Below are 20,066 nucleotides of genomic sequence, written 5' to 3'. Positions count from 1 at the left end.
TCTCACTGCAACTGCATCAGCACTTGAAAAGTTTCTGTTGGCACAGATACCTGGGTCAGGGATCAAGACATCTAAGCCAGCAAAAAGCCTGCAGAGCATTAGGAGCTGAGTTAATAAATCCACATGGAAACAACATTTACTGGTAGCTCTTCTGATGAAGCCTCTAAAGCACAGTTGGCTGCACTGCAGGAAAATGGCCTTTATGGTAAGAAAACCAGAAACCAAATTTACAATTCGGCTAGATTTCTACATGCACCTGGACTTGAAGGACATCAAGAGCTGAAGCTGTTAGCAGGCAGGCCCATAACTCTGGGTCCATAATCCATTCAGCTTCATGCCCTGTAACTGTGCAGGCAAATAGAAACAAGACCATACTTAAATACTCCCTCCCAGCTGCATTTGTTGAATAGTACTCTGCAATGGCAATTTTGAAACACCACTTTGTTTTTAAGGAACACAGTTAGTCCAAATAACAATTTAGCTTCAACATTTATCTGGAGTCAGTCTACTTTAAGTCTATTTTAAGCAACTTACTGAAAGTCTGGGAAAGAAAGAGCCAAATGCTAGGGTAAAGAATGATACATTTGTCGTTAGAAAAACATCAACAGGTTTGTGGCTTTGCCAGTGTGAAAAAGGATAGTCAAACACTTTTTAGTTAGTACAATTAAGCAATAACTAGCCTTCACTTAAAACTCCCTTCAGCACATACAAGTTGTTCTGCACCATCACCAACAGGTTGCTCTCACATTTTTGGTCCCAAGCTTGCAGGTTGCTCATTTGATAGAACAGAGAGCCATGTATTCCTGTGCTTTTAAAACTCTAGAGAACAGGAGCTCGTGGCTCCATCCAACCTCCTTATGTTGCCTATGAAGTTTATCCCTTCAGACAGTGGCTGTTTCTCTCAAAAGACAGGAATTCAAAATTCAAATGAATGGCTGAAAACTAGGTTGTTGTTTTTTTTTCATCACAAACTTGTGTTTGAGTTGAGAGAGGTTTACCCCTCAGGTAGAATGAGGCAAAATGAGGACAAAAATCTGAGGGAGGTTGGAAGCAAGTGGGATGTCACCTTTCTGCCTGTCATTCATATCATTGTGCTTGATGGATACTACCTGATATAGAAGTATCTCTTTCAAAACAGTCAGAAGGAGCTAGGTCAGTGAAATCTGTTATTGAAAATAAGGAAGTCTTGACACCTTGGGAACTGGGGATCCTGTGCCCCAGCTCCCACTGCCACTGTGACACTGCTCACTGTGGCTTCATGATCAGTGCTCTCTGCCAGGAAACTCAGCTGGATGTCTTCACCACTGCAGACCCTTCCCCTATTAGTGTAAAATATAAAATGGGGCTCCTTGAGAAACAGTTAAGTGGCCACAGAGATTTAAGCTAAGGAGAATCCCACCATCACAGCAGTCTCTGTCACACCCCATCCACACAGAGCACCAATTCTTCCTGCCTCTGTGCTCAGCCCTCCTCTGCAACTTAGTACTCTATGAGCCACCTGCTACAAACAAGTCTCCCCCAATGATAAATCCCTTCCCTACAAGAAGCAGCACACCCAAAAGTCCTGCTCTGCCCACTCAGCCCCCTCCTTATGGCTAAAAGCTCATCCACCACGTAGCCCTGGCTCTGATAGGCACATCCCCTGAAATTCCCAGGCAACTCCCAAAGACTCAGAGGTAACATGCAGTAGCAGCACTCACAGAAGCAAATGGAGCAGTGTGATATAAAACATGGTAACTTCAAAACAAAAAAATATGCAAAATTCAAGTGTTAATGAGAGGCTTCATAATTGCAAGCTATTAATATACTGCTGAAAGGTGCTCAATCCTGACAAATCCATTTTGGGGGGATAAAAGCTGCACCCTCATCGGCTGTCCAGAGCTTAGCCTACACAGGGCCTTGCACAGAAGAGAACCATGCACAACAGCTGGATTATGTTGTTAGCTGAAGACAGTGATAAAAAAAAAATCTAGGCCATGGCAAGCTAACAGATGAAAACAAAACCAGGCACTTTTAAAAATGTAGTCCTCCTGAAACTGGCAGCAGCATACAGACATCTGCTTGTCCACTTTCAAAGCAGAAAACCCTGTACTCTTTAATTATAAAGTACAATTTTCTGATTGGTCCACATAGCTTTTATTGATCCAAACCCTCTTTGTAGTCAGAGCCATTGCCCAGATGACCTAATAGAGGATTTTTCCCCACCCTACCATACACAGCTTGAGTCCATGACATACTCCATTTCATCCAATCTCCGATTTGTGGTTTTGTTCCTGCACAGTATCACTGACACTGAAACAGTGCAACATAGCTATAGCATTCCTCTGAGGTTAGCTGACATCCAGTATACCCTGGTAGACACTGCTCAGCCTCTCACATGTGAGCACATCTGCACACAGCTAACAGCCAAGCCAGGCTGCCAGAAATAGATGCAATGGGTAGATTTTGTGGAGACAAGCCTATACAGAATTTCTCCCCTCAGCCAGCCTCCTCCCTCACCAGAGGACCAGACCACAAGTGTTGATCAATTCATGAAAAGGACATCACTAACACAATCAGCAAATTTCCCATTAGAAACAGCAGCCAGTAAAGATCCGTTATTTTTCAAGTATTTACAATATTGGCTTCTCATTTATCCAGGTGAACCTCTCTCATCCTGCACTGCCAAGGCCTTGACATCCACTTTATTTCAGCATCTCTGCGTTACTGTCAATGAAGGGCATGAGCAATCTCTGATTATAAAATCACTGTAAGCTGGAGCATGAAGGGAATACACAGCTGCTGCTCAGAATAAGGCACCAGCACACCACGTGCTGGCCCAAGGCCTTTCTTGTTTGTTACTGTGAAACCAATGTCTCTCCCACTCATTAATCTTTAAAACAATAGTTTAATTGCTACCAGCAAACATGTACTTGCTTACCACCAAATAGAAAATGATTAACTGTGTTCCAGTCATACTCTTCAGAAGGAAGCAAGTTTCAGATATTTCCATTCTGGCCCCCTCTCATTCTTTTATCAACATCTCACGGTTAATTTGCTGTGCAAAGTACAACAGGGAACATATTTTAAAACAGGAACTTTACTCCATCAGTCGCCCACCAGAGCTGCCGTAGTCCTGCTCGTCTTCAGGAATCCCTCTGACTGCAGTAACTGCACCAGGGCATCCTGCACAAGCTTCTGGAAGGGATGAGGACAGCAGGATCACCACTCATTGACCACAACATAATACCTGTCTTATCCATCACTGCAGCAGACTCAGTAATTCAGAAGCCTACAAAGTGAAGGTAGTTGAGTGCTCACTGCATCATTCACAGTAACCAGCCATTGAGTGCTGCTATTTTGGCTCATTTTCCTCAGTGCAGCTGGCAGCCAGTAACAAGAGCAGCAGCCCAGATGTCAACACAAGGGCCCATAATGCACAACATCCTAACAACAATCTTGATACCGGTGCAGCTGCATGCATGGCAAATCCGTGGATGACATAAGTCAGGGAGGTGGTTGAAAAGCCAAGTGACAGAACCTCAACCCAGATGGACCTTGTGAGGCTCAACTGAGCCAAGCGAAACTTCACAAGGTTCAAGGAGGAGAATGGTGGAGCCCTGCACCTAGCATGGAATAATCCCATGATCAGTCCTGCCTAAAGGACCTGCACATTGCAACTGATATCAGGCTGAAAAAGCTGAAAGAGCAGTCTTGTTGTGAGTAAGGTAAACCATGTCCTAGGCTACATGAAGAGGGCCACAGTTGGCCAATCCTGGGAAGTTATCATTCCTCCTGACTCTATGCTGATGAGGCTGCACACTGATTACTATATCCAGGGCTCCCAGTTCAAGAGGGATGGCAAGATGCTGTCCAGAGACCTATAATGACTCCTACAAAGAGTGGTGAGGGATGTGGGTTGGTTTAGTCTACCAAGGAGGAGACCAAGGAGCAATCTAATTCTCTGCCAGCTAAAGTCTGAAGGGGAGATGCAAAGATAACAGTCAAATGAATGCTTCTCAGCAATACTGGATGATATAACATGGAGCAATATAAAATTATAGAATCATCAAGGTTGGAAGAGACATCTAAGATCATCAAGTCCAACCTGTCAATCTGCCCTTCTGGTAAGAAAGACTGTTTTTAGTGTGCAACCTGAACTTCTAAGCTGCCACCTGTAGCAGAGGCATATGGATCTGTGCTGGAGGACATGGTTACAACAGAGTGACTCACAGACAAGTTACACAGAGAGGTTACAAATCTCCATCTCTGAAGGCTTTTGAGACTTAGAAAAGCCATGGTTGATGCAATCCAGCAATGTGACAGTTCTGCTTTGAGCATGAAGTCAGGATCAGATGACCTCCAGAGGTCCTGTACAACTTCTACTTCCATCAAATACCACCATTTTTTCTTACAGTTCCCAGAGAACATTGTTGCAAAAACTTTGCAGTGATGCTGCATGTTCTTCATTCTCAGACACATTTGTTTTCCTGAATAAACAGACTAGTGGTGCAAATGGGGGGTAATGGTTTTGTTTCCTTTTTTTAAAGACCATGACCTTCCTTCATCCTCTCCCTGCAGCCTAAGGACTCCAAGCCAAACTAGAACTGAAAAAAAACCAACAACTCCCAACCCAGAAATCCCTTCTTGCTATAGGCCATGTACAAATATGTTTTAAACAACTTTTAAAATCCAAAGCCTTGGGAGTGACCTAATTTTGACATATCTATGAGCTATATATTTATCTGTGATGACTGTTCGCATTACTGACAGGAAATGCAGTCTCTCAAGAGTCTGAAGCATCCTCGTATACTTTAAGCTTTATTGTAACAAAATATTGTTTATTGTAAAGCTGTAAAATTGCACATGAGTTAAAATTTGCCATTCCAAAAGTGGATTTGAAGATTTTTAGCTGGATAGAGAAGGTGAAGGGGATAAGAAGGTGAAAACAAGATTTGCTGGAGTTTTGTGAAGCACAAACCATTTCCTCCCTGGCGCATAACTAATGAAATACCTGTGGAACACTATAACTGTATGTCCCTTGGTCTCTGCTTTTGATTAGGCATCTGATTTTTGTGCTGGGCTTTTTGGTTCCCTGCATATATACACCCCTCCTCTTCTAGCAGCTGAATTGTTATGGAACTGACCTGAGTCCTGGATCTGTGTTACTTTCCTGGTAAACCTGTAGTCTATAAAAAGGCCCAGGAAATAAGAGCAGACATACAGAGCATGTTTCAAGAGGCATCTAGCTCTGTGCTAAAGTTAGGTGATATGTATAACTCCCTTAAGATAGGATCACAAGTCATGTTCCAAGAGACAAAAAGTTCAGGGCACAAAGAGCAGCTCACTTGAGTGGCTACTTCTGTTACCAGCATAGACAGTTGGACTCCTCAAAGACAGAATCCCACCTCCCTTCTTTAGGAGCTATGGAAGGAAATGAGAAAGGAAATACCTAAACACACAATTTCCTTAAATGCTGTTAAGACCAGTCCTGGACTGGACTGAACAATCAGCTGCCAGTCCTGCTCTGTTCTCTGGTAGCTCCCATCTTGGCTGTACACCAGAATCTTGTGAAATAAGGGCAAGAAATATCACCTGTGAGCATAGTGTCACCACTGTGTAGTCAGTCATTTGAAATCTACTGGTCTTCTCATTTGTTTCACTTGATCTACCTCCTTACCTTACAGGAACAGGGAGGCATCGCTCATTTGGCACAGAGATTGTATGGGAGACACTACCCCAAGCCTTTTGGCCCTCCTTAGTTTATCGTGAGGTTGTTGAGAGATGCTGGTCTGCTTAGAGTTACTCACACTGATTAATGAGTCTATGGGACCAGAATATAACAAATTGTTCAACCTAGTAACATCCAAGCACAGCCTTTCTGGGCACTCACTGCCATCTGCTTGTCAGTTGTGCACTTGATTGTGGCCAAAATTATAAAGCTGCTGCCTTCTGGAAGAGGGGATCGTAGAATATGTCCATGTTTTTCTCTCCAAGGTAGAATATCTTATTAAGAAAAATACCAGGATGATCCTCCCCACAATACGCACCTGCATTCTGAGAGCTTAGGCAGTGACTCAGCAAGCTTAGGGTTTACAGCTGGTTTCTAGGTTTACAGAGGCTCTACATGCTCATCTGCACCTGTCAGCAGCCTCCTTTGCTGGAATTAAATATAGAAGCAAGGAATAAACTCCCACAAATACACCCTGCAAGAGGTACACTGCCTGCCTTACTGGATTTTGCTAGTTATCCAAGATAATAAACATTCAGCACATACAGATGCAACAGATATGTTCAGGAGAAACACTGGATCATTGTCTCACATAATTACCACCAAAGCAGCAAATGTTTTTAAGTAGAAGTTTCCAGAGTGTTGGAAAGGGATTGGCAACCTGGTTCTGAAAGCATAGCTTGTGCATGCATAGTGACATAAAGGAAGGCAAGGCATGTGGGTAGGAGTTCCACCTGGTTGATGGGCTGTTCTGGACATGTTCTCCCAGTTCCCAGAAAGCCTCACACCCAGCAGGAACTGCCCATCCTCAGTAGCAGGGATAAGCTCTGGAAGAAAGGCTCAGGCTTGTTCACAGCTACTTATTAGACAGCCATTTTCCTAAGGGACCTGTTGAAGATAACTGTCTACCAACCGTTCAAAATTTTTCCTAGTGGAATTATACAGCTCCATAGCACATGTGAATACAGGCTTACTTCACTTGAAGGAAACAGTTAGGGGTGGTACCTTGAACAAATGAAGGGCAAGGCCCATTCCTCAAAGGAAAAAGCCGAGGTAGCAGTAGGAATAGGGGAAATGTCAATTCCACTTCATGGCAATAAAACCTCCTTTCAGAACAAACCATTAGTACCCTTTATCAAATTAAAAAAACCCAACAGCAACCAACACAAACCAAATCACCACAACAAAAAAGCCCCAACAAGCAACCAACCACCAGAAGCAGACACAGCTAAAACAGATAGACATTTCTTCCACATCCTGGCAGCAAAATTGCTTGTTTACTAGTAGAACTTCAAGTTCACTGTAATTGAGAGAGATTTCTTGCAGAAATGAAGTCAATGCAAAGCCACTCCCACACATGCCTCATAGGAACTAGACTCTTCAGATAATCTTTTCCAGAAAGAATTGACAGGAGCTCATAAATTCATACTCTTTTACTAGAAGTCATAATGAAACACACCTAGAAGGCAGTATCCAACATCCGTATCACATCTGTTTTGGCAGCAGACTCTAGCACGAGCATTTATCGCTTCATAACAAACTCCCACCTATTTAGACCACTGTACACAATAAAGACTGGGTCGGCAGAACAACTTCCCTGTAGTTGAAAGACTTGTGCTACCTTCAGCAGTCATCCCTAAGCAATTACCAAGCAAAACAGGTACAGATGATACCAAACTGACCTCAAGTCACCCAGGCTCAAATGCCAGCTACTATTTTTAACAGATTATCCTGTCTATGGCTTACAATTTCTTGAAATAGCCTTTACTAGTGACCAGAAGAGATTGAGAGGGGAAACAGTGAGAAAGAACAAAGCAAGGCAATATTTCCTTTAAATTGTGTTTTCCTGTAGATCTGCCCTTTGGCATTAGCTATGCAAGTGCTACAGCTATGCAAAGGAACCCAAACCTAATCTCTTGGGGTTTTCCAAATTGAAGAAGATGCAAAATTATGTTAATCAAATCTTCAGACTACAGCAGAGGAAAAAAGAATTCACCTCTATTTTCACATCCCAGCAGCCTTTGAGTGCTGCTTACACCTTCTTGCCAGTTCCAGCGTCTGTTACTGCATCTGTGGCTAAGCATAATAGCCAGATCACCTGTATCACTTCTTTCTGCTTAAATCAGCTGACAGCTATCAACCCCCCCCAAACTGTCCTACCCTAGGCCTCTCCTTGTTACTCCAAAGAATGGAGGGATTTTCCACACCCAATATTCCAATACTTCAGGCCTACTTGCACAACACTTTTAGTATTTCACAAGAGAAAAAAAAACCCCACAGTCTTGAAGGTAGGAAAAAATAATTAGGTCGTTGGATTCCTGACAGTTAATGGAGTGGAGGTTGAACAGCTAGCTGGCTTTGTACTACTGCCAGCCACAATAGTTGAGAACTGATGGAGGCTATGTGGGGTTAGAAGTAGTGGGAGAAAGAGATACCAGAAAAGACAGTGATATTTTTCATGTCTTCTAGATATATTCTTCAAAACACTTAGATGAGCGAGCATTTTCTTCCACTTCTGCAAAGAAGAGCAGAAGTGGGAAGAACCTCTAATTTAGAAGGCACAGATAGCAAATTTACATAATGGAGCCCTCCAAGGCATGTCAGCTAGTAACAATGAGAAATCAATTACAGTTTTTGCATCAATAGCTTATACAAACTAATCATCCACCAACAGAATAGTGCTCACATAAAAAAAATATGTGGATGTGTAAAACCAACCCAAAATAACTAGACCCATTCTCTGAGGCACAGAAAGCTTAGAGGGGCACAGGTGATCTAACTTTTAGGGGGGAACATATACACATTGAACTTATTGATACAGGTATTTCAACAACCACGTGGCTAAAAATGAGCTCCTACTATCCAAAGGTGCCAAGAACATAGCATTTTGCACATGATATTGCTACAGATGCCATCTAATTTGCCAGAAATATAAGTAACAGAGCACTAAATATGAATCAGGTATGGACTCTCTTCAGTTCATCTGTGACATAGCAGCTGTCAGTGTTCACAAACATGGGGCAGATTTCTGGCTGACCAGGATTAAGAGAGTAAAAACCTGCCAGTCGCACTGACCTACTATCCTGCATTAGTAGGGTTGATGGGAAGAAAAACACATTAAGGAGCTTTCCTTCACAGATCAGATCTTTGGCATAACTTTCCAAATCCGACCAGGCAACATCTGTTATCTTCTCGGCAGTTTAAGGACAGCTAGTTTGAGACACTTGAATATCACACTGCTCAGCCAGATGACAGAGCCAGAACACAAAAGTCATATTGAGGCCTTAAACTTTGAGTAAATAAATAACATTAATAAACCAGCCAGGCAAAACCCAGCTGGCTGACCCAGGTAAGTGTCCCTGAGCTCCCTGCTTCCTAGGCTTTGTGGTACTTCAGCCTGAAGGAAAATGCAACAAAACCATAACACAAGACTTAAAATACAGTTTTCAGGGTTTAAGCATTCAGGTGAAGAGAACAGAATACACTAAGCACAAGCTCTCTCTGGCAGCAGTGAAACACTGAGCCATATGTACCTGAACACAGGGTAGCAACTCCTACATGCTACTCACAGGGTTTCAAACACAACTGTGCAAACATGACAAGAGAGCACAAGAGGCACTCCATCAAATTCTGAGCATGGCAAAACACTTTTTTTTATCTGAACCCAAAGTACACCCTGCTTTAGAAATAAAGTTTACGAAACTCGGTTAATTCCCTGGTGGAAACCCAGGAAGTGCCTCCTCACCCTCAGTAATAAAATTCCAGATCCCATGCTTGGCTTATTTCGTCTTCAGATGGATGCCTAGCTCCACAGCCAGCCATGCATCATGTGGAAAGGGAGATTAATATACTGAGAATTCCCCTTGGGATCACGGCAATGGGAACTCCACATTTCACAAGAGAACTGACGTCACATCAACATGGTTTCCCCAAGATTTAACGACGTGTTTTGTAATAAAAAAATTAAAGAGTTGGTGGGAATAAAGGATTCAGGCCTAGAACAGGTCCATGGGGAGCAAATGGGAAAGAGGACAACACAAAACTTCATAGGCCATCAGGAACAACCCACAGCCTCCACACTTCATACTTTCAGGCACCACTTCTTGCACAGTTCACCTATGTTTCATCTCCTTACCATTTCTTTACAGCACTGGGTTTCCCAGTCGACTACATGGCAACTTACATGTCTCTCTTCCCTTCAGAGCACCCCAGCCATCTCTTCCCAGGCAAGGCTTGTGCTGCCTGCCTGACTCCCTCCTTCCCATCCATGCCTAGCTTGCCACAGCACTACCTGTGGCCATCACATCAGCCTCTATCCCACAGACAAGGTTCTCAGCCACCAACAGGTAGGTCCCAGTTCAGACAGGGAGATGCTTCCCTGCCTCTCCATCAAACCAAGGAATCAAAAAAACATATCACAGCCATTTCCATATGCTTGATTTACAGCAAACCGCTTCTCACACCATTCACCCCCACCTTCCTGATCAGAAATCATTAGCTCCTCCATCTCACACTGTCATGAGGCTTCCCAAGAGTCACCAGGACAGCTGCAATACAGCATCTTCAGCTAAAAGGGCAAATGATCAGTTCAGGCAGAGCACAAACACCACAACCTACACTGCCAGCCTAGAATGGTTTCTATAAATGGCTGGAGGAGCAATATCCATACAAAATACAAATAATACGAAATAAAAAAAAATGTCCTAGTGATAGGACAAGGGGAACAATTTTAAACTTAAAGAGGAAAGACTGAGATTGCATGTTAGGAAGAAATTCTTTATTCAGAGCGTGATGAGGCACTGGAACAGGTTGCTCAGAGAAGCTGTGGATGCCTCATCCCTGGCAGTGTTTCAAGACCAGGTTAGATGTAGCATTGAGCAACCTGATAAATGGGTGGCATCCCTGACCATGGCAGAGGGGCTGGAACTATTTGATCTTTAAAATCCCTTCCAACCCAAACAATTCCATGGTCCTATGGCTACTTAAAAATGATAATGCAGGACCCAACTATAGCCACAGAAAGCAGTCAAGTGCTTTGAATGCTTCAGTTTTCTCTGAAACAGTTGGAAGGATTTGTAGAAGGTTTATCAAAGTTAATTTTCAAGTTTCTGTATTCTTTCCTTTGAAAATGTGAATCCACATAATAGTTTTCTGGTTTCTGAACAGTTAACCAGAAACACTCCTTCAGCCAGGAAAGGTCAGTTGGTTGTTCCACTGTAACTGTGCCAATAATTTTGCTTTTTACTAGCTCCATGGCAAGTTGCCAAACAGGAATGTCTGTCACAGTTCTGCTGACATTTAATTTTTGCTTCTCAAGTTCCCTCTCCCTCCACCTTTTTTTGCCAAGATAAGCTTACCAGATAATACAAATCAGTCTTAACTCCTTACTGTCTTAAACATGAGCATCAGGACTTCAGCTCAAAAGTAGGATGAGAAAGGAGATTCCTTATGACATGGTAAGTTGATATACAGATGGATGACACACCTAGTGCCTAGGAACCAGAGGGGAAGACCTGGATATCTACAACTGTTGGAACTGGACCCAGGAGCTGTCATCCACACTCAATGCTGCCCTCCTGTCCACAGCAGAACCAGCTGGTGCTGCAATCCTATTAGCTCTCACTCACTGAGTGGATTTGGATGGAAAACTTGGGTGCTGCAGGAATTGACACTGGCAAGACCACAGTTTCCAGTTCCTAATTAATTTTTAAGCACGATTGGCAGTTTTGAACCTCCAAGTTACATGAATTTTGAAAAGCTTTTGTCTCCTCAGCTAAGAAAGTTACCATCTGTAACTTTCCATGCTTTCCACACTACCTTCAGACATTTCAAACTGCACACTTATAAGCAGAGATACAATGGCCACTTTGGAAAATTTCATTCATTTACAGGCACTGGAGTCCTCATCTCTGCAAAGGGCAACAGTCTCATCTGCTGAGAAAGACTCATCCAACTAGGTAAGCATGTTCTTATCTACTTACACCACTCCCACCTTCACCATCACGTGGCTCAGTTCCTTCTCAGTTCCTGTTCTACAGGATTACTGCAGCTACTTACATCCAAAGTGATTCAGGATGAAAAGACTCATTGAACAACTTGGTGCAGTATTCATCCAACAACTTTCAAATGGCTAAATGTTCCAAGATGAGGTGTCTGAACCTGCTTTGCATTTGAGGAGGAGGGATGCATATCAGAACACTTTTCACATGCATCTTTCTCTTACCACTGATTACAGTCAATGATCAAAGGTCCAAATTATTAGCTTAGACTAGATGTTAAGCACTTGAGTAGGTAAAGCTAAGCAAGGTGAATCCCATACATCCACCTTGGTCTACTGGTGTAGACTATTAACTTCTGATCCCACTGATCAAATTCCAGATAAATTCACATTTGAGAGAGGAAATGATTTCCCAGTGATAATGGACTCCCTTAAATTTTGTGAAGACATGCAGAATGGAGACCCAGGAACTGAGTAAGTGAAGGCTCCTCCCTAATAGCTCTTTATTCTGTCAGCTGATTTCTTCACACAGGAGTGAAAATCCAGTATAAAATAGTACACGAGAGAAAGATTATTAGTGAGGTAAGAGAAAGGAGGTCTAGTACATAAAAATTTGCACTGGATAGGACAGATTAGCTGTCCCTGCTAAACACAGTCTACTTGTCTATCAACTGCACTTCCTTTCAGGCATGCCTAGACATCAATGGGTAAGAACCATTGTACATATCAATTCCAGCATATTTTTCCAAGCCTTTTGAGATAAAAGAAAGTATGCCAACAATATGAAAAGAAGAATTAGTTGTAAAATCAAACCAGGAAGACTGACTCAAGAGGAAGCAGAACATGCATATCCTTCAATGTATTGCTGTATGAACGCATGGTACAGACAGGTCCCTTAGCAAGAGATACATACAGATACGACCTAGCATAGATCTTTGATCTATTTTTGCCTGAAGCAAGTTTTCTAATACTTTTTTGCAAAAGCTAAATGAGGCAGGGAGGTGAGGGGAATATCACAAAGCAAAACCATGTCCCTCCCAAATAAGCATCCTCATTTACTCCCAATATGAGCCAATACTGGGGACTAAAACATAACCCTGCACCCTGCAATAACCAAACAAAAAAACAACCAAACATAAACCAAATAAAAAATGCTAAAGCTTAATTACAAGCAATATTCCCAGAGCTTTTACTCTGGTTAGAATCACTACAAATGCATGGGCTATATTATTTGTGGGAGTAGAAACACATTCTTATCAGATTCTTTTTCCAGCAGAAGCAAAGCACAAAGGCAAATTCTCCTGTTCAATTTGTCCTTGGGTTCACAAGTGATGACATATGGATAACAGTGTTTTAATGGCACCTCTCACCCAATGACCCCAAGGTGCATTTACTTCCCTTAATGAACCTGGCTTCACAGCAGCTTGACAGCTTCATTTTACATTGGAACTAAGAGATTAAGTCATTTATCTATGCCATATAGCAGCACAAAATCGGCTCCTACCAGCCCGGTGATTTATGCAATAGACCACACTTGCTTTTGCACAGCATCCTGTCCCAGAACATGGTGTCACTAGGGAGGTAACACACTTCCCAGCTCTATCACTTGCTCAGACACTATTGCAAACACTATTGCATAGTTGCTTTCCAGCCCCAGCCCTGCAAAATGTTAAGTCAACAGTGGCTTAAGACACTCCTTACCTCAGAGGCTCAAGACTTCTGTTTACATTTCTAATGTTTCCTGGCAAGTTCACCCTTCTTCCCCACTACATTTAGGCAAGAAAACTAATTCTTCAATTAGTCAACTAGGGAAGCAGATTACTAGTTTTAAAAAAAAGAAGGAAAGAAGAAACACTATCCACATGTAATAGACATGGGATGTTTGATCTCCTGAACACTTAGAACTTAGACCACCTCCTGGATTACAGGAATTTCATATTGCTGTATTATGGTCATTGCTTGTGTACATGCACAGTCCTCTGCTATATGCCAATGTTCTTCCATTGAACACGGGCATTATAGCATAAGTTGAAGGACAACATGAAAAGACAACATGCCAAACAAAATAAACCTCTTGCAGCAAAAATACTTTAAAATTTGATTAAACAGCAAATTTGAATAAAACGCACCAAAACAGTAAGGTGTGCCTGCAACCCACACAACAGGCCCACTGGTGTACCAAATGAGGACTCACTACAAAGTTGTACTGGCAGAAGTTGCATGAAATCTACAGAGGCAAGAATATTAGCCAGCTCTCACTTCAGTCTCAGCCAAAGCTGAAAATTACAGCTTTGGTGCCAACCATCCTGACTCCCTGTGCCACCATTTCAGAGGGTAAAGTACTCGAATCCTATGCTAAGGGACCACTGTTCTCTTACAGCAGATTTTCACCCTGAGATAGTAGGCCAAGCTGAGGCTCTCTTGGCAAATGTTACACAAACAAGATGCTACAGGACTTTTGCATGGGAGAGTTAATTTTGTTTTGAATTCCCCATCTTCTGCCAACACAGAATTGCACAAGATGGGGATAAGGGTGAGTAGACAAAAGGGCTCAAGGTCCTAAAGCTTCTCTATAGTACTTGAGTTGGTGACGTGTTTTTGCTGATCCCACATCAATGCCCTCATACCTTTTTAATGGATTTAACAGATGAAAAAAGTATTTCCAAAAGAGAATCATGCTGGTGCCAATTGAAAGTCAGTTCCTCAATGTGACTTAATACAGCTTGCATCAGGCATCTCACCCTGCAACTGACATCTTAAACGCCAGTAACTCTGGACAACTCCTGTATTTCTGCCAAACTAAATGTCATTAATTATGCAGTTCTTTTTTTTCCCAGAAGACTGCAATTTATAGGTCATATTTTTACTTCCCTTTACTGAGAACAACAAACAAGAACTTACACTTCCCTTTCTCTGACAAGTACGGTCATGCATTTTTCCTTTATTGTTTAATTAAAGCTGTTTCAGCCTCCAAGAAACTTGTGCCTATGTTTTTGGAGGCAGACTAATGGCTCTAAAGTAACTGTAAAGACAGAAGGAGGAAGGCAATACTTCATAGGCTAGATGCTATTATACATTTAAATGGAACAAATAACAAGCCATTTCCAAGATTTCTCTACAGCTTTACAAATCAAAGTAAAAAGAAAGATGCAAACTGGCACCTAACCTTGTTAATATTCTGGTACATTCCTTCAGTTTCATATTTTCCTACTTACTTACTCCTTCTCCACACTTTAATATAGTGGATTTGCTCCCAGTAAAGTGGAACTTTTCTAGACTAAATTAAAACTAGAAAAACTCTTTAGGAAGATGCTTTACTGATGACTGACACTAGTCTTTACAATCTCCCAGTTTCCAGACAGATTTGCTGTCCTTCAATGCTAACATTCCTCTCGGACCTTACATTTTCCCTTTTAAGATCTGACTAGAAAAAGAGCCAAAGGAAAACCAGACCCATCTTCCAGCTCTGTCTGCTGAGAGAGCTCCATTCCATGACCAGATCCATAATACAAAATGGAAAAAAAAATATTGAAATCAACAGTTAGAAAGGGAATCCCTGCTTTAAAAAAAAGAAATAAAATAAAACGCTATTAAGGAATTAAAATAAAACTGAATGCATAGCAAATTAGCAGATCGGGGAAAAATAGCATTTAAACCTAACTAGTGACAGAATGGATTGGCAGAAAAATATTACTCTCTCTAACAAGCCAAATACCAGAGCAGTGACTCTACTAATCTAAGTACCTTCAGTGGTTTGAGTTCCTTAGTGGTCTTACAAAGCACCTTTGAAGCAGAATGACTGAATGGATTTCAGAGGGCAGCAAAGACATAACGATACAAAACTCCATTTCCAGGACAATCTGCTGCCAACTTCAGGACAGAGGACAAAGTTCACTGCTCTCAGTATTTGATGTTACAAACCTCAAAGTCAACTGATTTTTTTGTTGATTTTTTTGTTGTACTGCAAAGTATACGTTTTTACCATTGACCTTTCCAAGTACAACTCTTGAAGTTCTATGCATGCTGTGCCTTACATAGCTATTTATAGTAATAGTAGCATAAGATCATGCTTGAGCTGGGGTTTCAGGGACTTTTTTCTTTTTTGAATTGTTCTTGATTTTGTTACTAACCTCTCTAGCTCACTACTGGTTTATCTCTAGCACACACCATAGGCCCCATGAGCAGGGACTGCTTTCAGAGCAGGTACAGATAACTAGACACCCTGCTTACTGTGCTTTGAAGCAGAGTTCATCTGTTTGCCATACTGATTCTAGTCTGCAGGATCAGGCCTAATAGCCCCTACACATCATCCCCACTGCCTGAGACAATGGCTCCAGAACAATGCTGTGCAATTTAAGGGATCAACATGGTCACATACAATCTTGCATGCCACGTCCCATCAATCCAATTCCTGCTTCACCACCTTTCCAAGGAGTGATGTTTATGTTGATGCCTCCCCTTCCTGTTCCTGGTTCTGAGGATGCATTCTGTTCTCTCCCCCCTCTCTTACCCTGCCAGCTTATCTCTGCCTTCTGTCACACACCTACACTACTCCATATCCCTCAACTTCATCCACTACTTATTTTTACAAACAAAATCCTTCTGTAATTTTCATGTATTTCACACATGTTATCCCACCTCTCACTCTTCCCTTGAACACAATCACTTCCTGGCTACCCAGCCACAGATGGCCTCCATGCACTGCTCCAGGCAACCACAGAAGCAGCAGCTCTGGGCAGTTCTTCCTGACTCTCCGCACCTCAAGAGAGAACAGAAGTAGCAAGCAGGAACAGCCTTTCATTGAGGAAAAACCAAAAAGCCTGACACCAGCAAACCCCACTGCAGACACCAAGCACTGCCCAAGCCCACACACTCAACTCTCAGCAGCTTTTTTCCTTAAAATGAAAAGCAGCCTGACATCTCACGAGCTTTCTTGCTTTCCCTTCACCCAGCAGGTCACACCCTTCCACACCTTGCTCTTCCTAGAGCTACACAGACCTGTCAACAACCAAGTACGAGTTTGGACAAGGGAGGTAAGGTCCTGATGACAGAGAAAGCAGAGCTCATTTTCTCCCCAAACCAGAACACTTCACAGCCACATTTAGCACATTGCTGCTTCATCACAACCTAATCAGCACCAAACCCTGCCCCACTCCAGCCTCTTTCCCAGCAGCTTCCAGTTACAGCAATTTAGCTGCTGAGCATTTTGCTTTAAGAAAAAGGAGATACACAAAGTCTGCACTGTATTTTCAAACAATTACAACTACAGATAGGACAGAGTAAGGCTCTGAAAGACCATTGATAATGAGAGGAGAAGAGAACTAATCTTGCTATTGATAATTTCTGTCTGCTGTAGCTAGCTGTTCCTGGACTGAAGAACATGTGCAGCTGTGATTGTGAAGAAATACATTTTTGCCATTGATTCCCATGGCTGACATGCAACTGAAGACACAGATCAGTGTCGGCCAAGTGCATATACTTAAGATGTTAATAACAGCAAGAAAGCAACGCAATCAGTATGTGTTTTCCCATCACCAGCACAAGCTCATAAGGTTCTCACCTGCCTGGCCACCCTCCGAGCTTCCCAGTAAGGTTTAGAGTCTTCTACAGCTTTTCCAATCTTCTTTACCAGTTCATCCAGTTTCACCGTTGCTTCAACCAGCACAGAGCGGAACTTCTGGCGTGCATCCTTCACAATGTTGCAGAAAGGAAAGAAAGGAAAAAGAGAGGTTAGAGCTTTAAAAATTATTTCTGCCTGTTTGTTCCTAGCTCCAAGTTTCTCTTTAGAGTCACACATAAGCTGACACATGCAAAACAGTTACTGAGTTACTGGCATTTGCACTAAGATGGAATTCTTCAGCAGAGGAACCCAGGAACACAGAACTGCATCTGAAGGCTGGCATCCTGAACACCAAAACTGTGTCTTTCAGAGACAGCTTTTTTACAACATCTACAACAGCCTGTTCTAGATGTCACCTCTGGCAGGGTTTCTCAGACAGGAATAGTTTGTAAATTACTCAGTGAGGAGGAAAACAGCAAGCAGCATAACTAGTTCAGAGAGGGAGTTCAATGGCAAAGACATCTCGTATAGACAATGCTAGATTGGAGCTAGCAGGCAGGCCAAAATCCCCAGAGCAGGCTAGCAAATCAGCTGGAATTAGCATCTCCTAAACCTTAGCATGTCCACACCTAGTACTGGTCCCCCAGGGACATCATTTCACAAAGCAAACGAGGATGTTTCCTGCAGGAAGAACTGGACACTTTCCACGTGGTATATTTTCAAGTCAGCTCCTCTTTCCTTTTATAAACACACCCTACTCACTTTGATAGCAGCAAAAATTTTCCAGATCCTTGTGGCAAGACTCCCTGCCATAAAAGCCTATCTTTTCAGCTATGTTTTGTATCAATAGTTAAGGACACCTTTTATTCCATTTCGTTGTTATTATTTACTACATATAAGAAAACTAAATTCCAGCTACTTCCAAACTAGATGAGTTGCTCTCCTTACATGATTAGCTGATGCAATTAAAAAATTTTGTTTGCTCCACTGAAATTTCCACAACTGTAAGCAAATTGATTCTGATTTCAATCTCAGAATCCAACATAGACCCTAAATATATGGAATTATTGCAGAGTGATGCAAATTCAGCTGGGACCTGGCCCAGGATTTAAGGAGATGAAGAGGAAGGGCCATGTGAGCTCTCAACAAGGCTTGTAACTCTAATTAGAGTGCAGCATTTATGCAGACTGCTGGAGTGACATGTTGATTATCAGGAAGCAGCTGGCTTGAAGAAGCACCCTAATTCAAGAGGGTTTTGTCATTATGGTTGAGGATTTCTAGAATGCAAAAGTGTTGATTATTGGAAAATTTAAAATACATTGGAACCTACCACTATGCTCTCAGAAGTGGAAAAAATCTGAAACAATACATTGTTTTTACAGAAAAAGCAACATAGTTCTATAAAAGCTTCTTTCCTTCCTTTGTAGTGTTATCTAAAATCTGAATCAGCATCAGTACCATTTTAGTCTAATGCAAATAGCTTTAGATTCTTAAGGTACTCCAATTTATTCTAAGGAATTATTCAAATGGGTAACAAGGTCAGAAATGGAGAATTAAATGCACATTAACTTATTATTTTATTAACTCCAATCCAGTCAATAATCTCATTTCTTAGTGGAAGCCTAAAATGTATCATTTAAACAATATGTATCGAGTCAATGATTTCACTCAGTGAGAAGAGTTTGAATATTTGCAATTAAATTACTGGACAATACATGGTTCACTGCTCAAAATGAGTTTCACAAGGAACTGAAATAAAACTGCAAGCATGATGACTATATTGCAAGAAAAATATTAAGTACTGAAGTATATTTAACCAAAAAACATTCCTGTAAGTGCATGACAGAATTTAAAGCCCATTTCTAAATAAGTGAGCCTTTTTGTCTTTGTCAGTGACATAGACAGTGGGATTGAGTGCACACTCAGCAAGTTTGCTAACGACACCAAGCCACTGTGGGACAGTCTACATGCTGGAGGGAAGGGATGTGCCATCCAGAGGGACCTTGACAGGCTTGAGAGATGGGTTGATGACAACCTCATGAAGTCCAACAAAGCCAAGTGCAAGGTCCTACATCTGGGTCATGGCAATCCCAGACACACCTGTAGGCTGGGCAGAGAAGTCATTGACAGCAGCACTGAAGAGAAAGACCTGGGCGTGACAGTTGATGAGAAACTCAACATGACCTGGCAGTGTGTGTTCGCAGCCCAGAAAACTAACCACATGCTGGGCTGCATCAACAGGAGTGTGGCCAGCAGGTCAAAGGGAGGTGATTCTCCCCCTCTTCTCTGCTCTCATGAGGCCCCACCTGGAGTACAGCATACAGTTCTGGTATCCCCAATATAAGAAGGACATGGAACTGTTGGAGCAAGTCCGGAGGAGGTCACAAAGTTGATAATGGGACTAGAGCATGTCCCCTATGAAGACAGACTGAGGAAGTTGGGGCTGTTCAACCTGAAGAAGAAAAGGTTGTGGGGACCTCATAGCAGCCTTCCAGGATCTGAAGGGGCCTACAAGGGAGCCAGAGAGGGACTCTTAGTCCTGCAGTGATATGGTCTTATCCAATAGGAAAAACATGACTAGTCTCCAACCTGGAGTTTCAAACAAGAAAAAAATAAACCAAAAATCACCTAGGACAGAGCAGTCAAAGTAACGGCAACTTCTGTACCCATTCATCTCCTACCAACTCAGATGATGCAAATGCAAATTACTAAACTGTAACTAATCTTGTAACTGGCACCTGAGGCATAGGTCTTGCAAACAGTTAGGGACACATTTGCCCATGAGCATGGGCCCACTC

At 42.2% G+C, this 20,066-nt stretch overlaps 1 protein-coding gene across 1 annotated transcript in view; it reads right to left on the bottom strand.

The window, feature by feature from the left end:
• SH3BP5 (SH3-domain binding protein 5 (BTK-associated)) overlaps window positions 1-20,066 on the bottom strand; it is a 51,447-nt gene that overhangs the window by 23,146 nt on the left and 8,235 nt on the right. Inside the window, exon 2 of the mRNA XM_009069951.1 lies at window positions 17,269-17,397. The gene's annotated coding sequence lies outside the window, so the exon portion shown is untranslated. The remainder of the gene's footprint in view (window positions 1-17,268; window positions 17,398-20,066) is intronic.

Source organism: Acanthisitta chloris, unplaced genomic scaffold, assembly GCF_000695815.1.
Source record: "Acanthisitta chloris isolate BGI_N310 unplaced genomic scaffold, ASM69581v1 scaffold2152, whole genome shotgun sequence".
Lineage (NCBI taxonomy): Eukaryota > Metazoa > Chordata > Aves > Passeriformes > Acanthisittidae > Acanthisitta > Acanthisitta chloris.
The sequence above is the reverse complement of the archived record's forward strand: the minus strand, read 5'-3'. Positions and strand labels throughout refer to the sequence as shown.